General features: G+C 36.4%; 1 long non-coding RNA gene across 1 annotated transcript; it reads right to left on the reverse strand.

Moving 5' to 3' along the window:
• Positions 1–1,121: 1,121 nt before the first annotated feature.
• Positions 1,122–2,759, reverse strand: LOC136754064 (uncharacterized). The gene is made up of 3 exons (XR_010817519.1): positions 2,698–2,759; positions 2,435–2,503; positions 1,122–1,435 (listed from the first exon to the last, which is right to left on the reverse strand). It is a non-coding gene; the product is annotated as an uncharacterized LOC136754064 (long non-coding RNA).
• Positions 2,760–7,260: the final 4,501 nt, after the last annotated feature.

Here is a 7,260-nt window from a genome sequence, read left to right on the forward strand (position 1 = left end):
AAATATTGTTATTCTGCATGGACTCTGACTGCACCGGCTTCACGTGCAATCTGCACCATTAACACTACAGATAATTATTCTATACTCAATGTCACACACTCATACATATTCCCAACCATGCCTTGTTTCATACTTCAGAAAACTATTTAATTGCACTTTGAAAACAGCTTGTGTTGCTCAACTCACCTCTCAAATCCTCAGCTTGTGTAGTTATGGAAAATCGTGTCACATCCCCCCATCCGTTTCTTTTTTGGGCACCAGATTTCACTTTTCGTAATGGCATCTTGTCAGCCAACAATTGCAGGGCAGTTTGCCATCTTCACCTTTCAATGTTACATTTAATTTTCCCTCATTTTTGGACAAAACACCAAATCTGCATTACTGGCATATTTTCTGCTTTCCACTCAAGCTGCAATTCTATAACACACGTTTGGCAAAACACAATTCTCTACATTTGGAATAACATTCACAATGAAAATCTCTTGTGTGCAAATTAAAAGGAACAGTTATCTAAGCTCCATTGACAATTGACCACATTCATTCTTCATGTGCAAACACTAGTGATGGGGGAATTGAAGCTTTCCGTAGCATTGAACCATTTGAAGCTATATTGTACCTAAAAAAAAAAAAAATGCACTTCTTCGAAGCACTTGATACATGCACTCCATAGTGATATCAGCTAGTAAATACATGGTATTGCAACTGCATCATTCGAAAGTCAAGACTCCTCGAGCGAAGCAATATACAAATGATCCCATCGTCATCTTTGACCTTTAGTTCAATAAAGTGTGTCGCCACCTAGTGCATGTAGACAACTACGCCACCCCCTTTATATCTGAAGGAGAGAGGGACACCTAAATTCAAAGATGCATATAAATATCCCAGCAAACAGGGTTCAATTAAAGATTTAGTCAAGGCATGGTGCAATCTACCACCAAGCACTGGGAAAAGGACAGAGCCACTACATGCAATTATATAAAGGAAACCTACATAAAACATGCATTTAAATTAGAACCGTATACTGATTATCGTGTCCAAAATACAACTCAAAGCAAACCAACGTGACTCTATCCTCCTCACAGTGATCAGAGGTAGACAAATGTCACCTTAGAACTTCGTAATAAAGCTATTAGAAGTATGCACATGAAATCAGTCAAGGCAATTGTAAAACGATCTATAAAAAGTAGTCGAAGCAATGATAACACTAAATCAGAAACAGTGGAGGGGCTTTCTTCCTCTACAAAAGAAAAAAAACAAGAATTAAAAAGCATCTCCACAATCACATTATTACCTAAAGACAAAGGTCATAATACCTCAGGCGAACTGCAGGTTACAATAAAGATAAAACAATTCACAGAATTAACACCCACACATACTTCTTAACTATGTTTGTTACCTCAGGTGAGTCCTTCAGTGTTTTCCCCCACTGCTTGCCCTACAAGTACCAAAATAAAAGTTAAAATCCACAATTCAACAATTAAAATTCCAGGAAACAGGCTCTGTTTCAATCGAGACTGTAGGTCTTTACGGATATATTTAGTGCATTAGTGGCTCATTAAAGCCATCAATTAAGATCACAGTAGCACCCGCTACAAGAGGTTATGTGAAACAAATATGTCGATGTGTACCTGTCCACACATATTCAGTCATAATTCTCACTTTGTCACTAAGATCTAAGTAACGTTAGGCAAACGTTAATCTCATTCAATAATATAGAGACTGGATGTTAAACTTATAGTAGGCAGTCACTTGTATGTGATGATTGTCGTATGTCAGATAAACAGCGACATCAGATCAATGCAATTAACTTCAAGTGTAGTCTACATTTTAAATAGACTAAATATAGTATACATTTATATGTATTTCCTATTTATTTATCGAGGGATGTGGTTGTGTAATGTAGTGGGAAAATTTACTTTTATTATTTTTCTGTATATTATTTCTATATTACCAATTGTTTCATGTTTTTATAGTATTCATTGTTTCAGTTTTGTCTATGCAGCATTCATTTGTTTTTATTAACTCCTTTGTGGGAGCTTGTTGTTTTGCTAAAACATTTTTGATCTGTAGCTTCTTGCCAAACTAAGGAAGCTACAGACATCAACCAGGGTCATGTAGCCCTGGCTACGCCTTCAGGTTCATTGTTTCTTGAATTGTATACAGTTATTGTCTTTTGAATACTTAATCAACGACTATTGATATGCATATAGTAACTTGAGCTTCTCCTCCCAGATGTCTCCACAACTCCTCAACATGTCTTCAAAGTGTACAGAACTGAATTTCCCCTGACAGTGAAGAGGTTGAAGAACTCTGTTCTTGCCAAAGACCTGTTACACTGCAGTATCTAAGTTCGCCACTTGATGGAAGTGTAAAACAACAAAACAATATAGTACTATGTACAGACATATCTGAACACTATCAGTCACATACTTACAAGTCACCACAATCAATGTCTGCTCTTTCTCAGATGAGTATTCTTGCAGACAATCAGGCAGTTTACCTTCTTAATGGGAGAACAAAAAATAAATAAAACATGTTTGTGTAATAACCAGAATATATCAATAATATCAATGCCAAAATGCACAGTGGTAAAAATCAAGACATTACAGCACAGGACAAATTGCAGTTTTTATAAACAGTACATGATACACAACATATAACATATCATATTTTTCCTGTAACAAGTAAAGTAATTACCACATTCATAGTGAAGTCTTTTCTTGAGTATCCGAAGACCTACAAAATGACAAAGAGCCACTTGAGAGTAAAATTAAACAATCATCAATACTCCAAAGTTGCCCAGCTACTGCTAGCTTTTGTGGTGGTGTATGTATCCATTTTCATTATAATTTTAAACCAGACACTTTGACTCAAAATATGCCTCTCAGTTCACTACAGTTTATACCACCAGCAGATCTACTCATCTAAATACAATTTAAACAATGGAAGGTTCCTAGATTTAAAGAACAAACTCAGCAGTGAAGGAGAAGCTGCGTCAGAGCATTTTGCTGCTTCCTGATGTCTTCCACTTGGCATCTAGACCATCCCCGCAGTTAACGAATTCCTACCTGCAAGCATTTTACTCTTTTATAGATTTTTTGTTATTTCTTATTTTAATAACTGTAAGCTACCATATAGGCTACCCTTCACTTTACAAGTCTGTATGGAAATCCGAGACCCATGAATATCTGCGATGCCATTAGACTATTGTTATAGCTATTGTGACATACTGTCCAAGTCAAAAACGTTGATGACTATATGACAAATAAATAGTTTTTTTTTTTTATTAGTAGCCCTTTAGCCAATACATTTAACAGCATTACTATTATGAACAATGTGAGATGGCCAGGGTAAGGTCAACACTCCGTAACCAGAAGTTATTTTATTTGCAAATTGGATTTCACCAAAACAATTCTGAACTGATGGCCTGTACAACGCTTTACACTTTTATTTTTAATGTTTTAACAGCCAATACAGAAAGTTGAATGCGTGAGCTATTAGTTTAGAAAACACACAAAATTATCGTGAACGTGTTTTTCTTCCTCCTATAATTTGGAATTTCCCAATCTCTTAAAAATGAAGAACATTTCATATTTGTTGTTTAAATATCATGTGACGTTGAAACTCTGTCTCGTCAGTGCCGCGTCTTCAGTATGAGATTGCAGATTCCCCTTGTGGTGACGTTGAGGTGATGTCACAGATTTGTATCCACTTCCGCGAATTAATGTACACAACTACTGTACTATGTATTTCAAGGTGTTATATAGAGCTATTAAAGGACACATATACATATCCGTGCACAAACATTCACATTCCTCTATTATCATTGTCTATAATCATCATATTTTAATTAAAAATGTAAAATATGCAAGTCCGTTGATCTTACTCGTTAGAATAATTTGTCGTTTTTTTTATATAACTGTGTCCTAAATTATGAATTTAATATATAAAGTAGGCCTAATTGATTCTTTTTTACTTTTGCTCTGTCAAAATAGTCCCATATAGTTTCAATGATATCGAGATCTGGGCACTGAGAGGGCCAATCTATGTATTGAAGGAGTCCCATCTTCCTCTTTCTTATATGTTTTCATTATTCCAGCTGTGTGTTTTGGTCATTATCTTGCTGAGGTTTAGACCAATACATCTTGCACTGCTGGGGATAGCATGCTGGATAAAAATGTGCTTGTATAACATACATTTTCATACATGTTCATACAGCACTTTAGGATATGCACCACCAAACTTGAACTGAACCTCCTCCATGTTTAATTGTTGGCTTCAAACAAGGCTCTTTATAAGTTTGTTGTTTGTCATCTCACATGCTGTCTGCGATTAGATCCAAATAAGTGAAACTTTGATTTGTCTGTCTAAGGCGCCTTTGACCATTGTTTCATAGTCCAATCTCTGTGTTCTTGATTAGCCCTTTGGTCTTGTTCCTCCTTTATTCTGCCAATTCTGTCGTCACTTAAATGCTTGTGTTGTTTCTGTTCCTTAAGGATATTATCTTCAGGTATTGCTTATCATTAATAAACAGAATTTAGGATCTTCCAGTCCTGGATTTATCAATTACAGATGATGTTTCATGGTACGTGTTGATTATGCTTCTGATACCATACCTTAAAAATCAATTTATGCAAGCTATTTCACTAAATGTTTTTCCTTTTTAGGCACTAAAACAATCTACTGACGTTTTTGCCATTTTACTGTAAATGAACAGTTACCCCAGATAAATCTGTATTCTGCAGTATGAGAAGTGTGCTTTTACCTATATGGATGTATAGAGAGGAACACCTGACAATGGGTCATCTATTAGATTTGATTGGTAAATATGATTTATTAGGTACACTGTATAGCTGCTGCCCATGTATAGTTTATGTTGGGTTTTTGAAGATTCTGATCAATGTGAACTAAATATTGCTAAATGTCAAGGCTGGTTTATTCTTGACAGTTGGCTGTCTCTTACCATGCTGCAGAAAAATATACACTACCGGTCAAAAGTTTTAGAACACCCCCATTTTTCCAGTTGTTATTGAAATTTAAGCAGTTCAAGTCCAGTGAATAACCTGAAATGGTACAAAAATAAGCAGTAAACTGCCAGAGGTTAAACAAAAAGTTTAGATTACCAAAAACTGAAAAATAATGAACATTTCAGAGTTATATACTGTGTTACTACACACTCTTAAGCATTATTTGGCAGTGTTATGCGCAACTCCTGTGCATAGAAGTTACACTGTATTCCTACAATGCACACAAAGTTTGAAAGCTTTTTCTCTTGGCTGCCAGTTGCATTATCAAACACATCCGATTTACAGTTTCCGTGTCGCCTGCCCTCATTCAGAGCCTGAGTGGTAAACGTCTCATTCAGACGTCACAGATCACTCAGTTTCGATCGGATATCTTTGCAAATAGGCTTGTTTTGTTCAGAACAACCCAACGATGAATTCAGTATGTATTATTTGATTTTATATCAAACACAGAGAAGTTCAGATCCAATTATGTAAAATCATTGTGTATTAGTACACTGTAAACAGACCCAGATGGCACAGGATGTTGGGCCGACGTCGGCATATGGTTGGCATCAGGGGTTAAATTGGAATTTGGAAGGTAAGGGAACTCTTGACCTAAAACGTGGGCAGAGGGTCAGCAGCTTACCTCAAAACAGCGGCGCATAGGAAGAGCAACTCCTTTCTCTACATGCCAAATAATCAGCAGACTGTCTTTTCAGAAGCCATTTTCTTACATACTTTGTTGGATCTCATGCTTTAAGTGGTGGCCCAACCAAAGAAATTAACAATTCTATATGATGATGCCATCCATCTAACACCAAGGACTCGTCCAATCTTTTTCAACTGAATGCCTAATTGTGAGGCTGCTGAATCCAGTTCTCTTTGATTTTTGGGGGACTGGTGATAAAGGGAATAACATTTGTGCATGCAACTAGTGAAATTATTAATTTCAGAGCAAACCTTTACAGCATCCCCAACAGACAGCTCAAGCCTATGACTGAAACAATGCCATCCATTTCAATTTTGTGAAAACTCCAGCCTTCCTCCCCAGCATTACTGAAGCTTCATCTGCACAAAGCCCAACCAGTTGGTTCAGAATTGTTAACTGCACATTTCAGATAAACAATGAAACATGACATCTTGCTCAGAGATGTGGTCTCATCAATGAGAATGGTAATCTTAAACCTAGTAGATTTAATGCTGGCAGTCAAACAATTGAGCATTTCCTTTGAGATAAAGTAGATTATTTCCATACAAGAAACATTAGAATGGTGTACTCGCCCCACTGGTGCGCCATTTGACTTTTGCAAATCTACAAGATTTGGGTGGTCAGTATAAGGCCTATTGTTTTAGGCGATGTAATAAGCTGTTCTAAACACACATTTAGTTGAAGCAATGGCTTCCTCTTGTGCCTTAAGGAAGCCTGCATCCAACACTTTTTCTGACCTCTTTTGTATAATTTCGACTGCCAATTTATGGCTTTGTGAAATGTTGTGTTCATGTAACTATTTTCTTAATGAGTTGTTTCCACTTTGTGTTTCCATATGGACAAACTCTGCAGTTTTGCCATTGACTTGGGAAAGTGTACCTTAGTGATCCTGTTCTATGAGCACCAAGACATATGGCGTCTTTGCAAACAGAGCAACCCCGCTTCTGGTTTGCTGTATACATAAATGGATAGGTTTTCTTGGGCAAATCATTTTCTGTGGCTTTGGAGCTTTGGCTTCTGTTCTGGGCTTTGGCACTGTTGCTGCTACTGTTCTGGGCTTTGGCGCTGCTGCTCTGACCTGTGGCACGGTTGCTGTTCTGGGCTGTGGCACTGTTGCTGCTACAGTTCTGGGCTGTTGCTATTTTGAGCAGCTGTTCATTCTAAAAGCAAATGCAAAGTTTATATTAGATATTAAACAAAACTACAGTAAAATAATAATAATAAAAAATAATAATAATAATAATAATAATAGCAGTACAGGCCATACTGTATATTTGATATATCTCAAACTTATTTTCATGTTCTTGGTTTGTATTAATTTATTTAATTGTTGTACAGTGTTATTGTATAGTAATAATACAAAATCACAACGAAATACCCTTGAAAATAATCAGTCAGCAAATTCCGCTTGGCTGTCCATCTCTGTAAGATACAGTAAGTTGGAATGATCAATTAGTTGGTCTGAATTAGCTAGTGTGGTACACTGATTGCAAGTTAAAGATAGGATTATCATATTTATTATTAAAATTTTCTGTTCAACTGTCT

The sequence above is a fragment of the Amia ocellicauda genome, chromosome 7 (genome assembly GCF_036373705.1).
Source record: "Amia ocellicauda isolate fAmiCal2 chromosome 7, fAmiCal2.hap1, whole genome shotgun sequence".
Classification (NCBI taxonomy): Eukaryota; Metazoa; Chordata; class Actinopteri; order Amiiformes; family Amiidae; genus Amia; species Amia ocellicauda.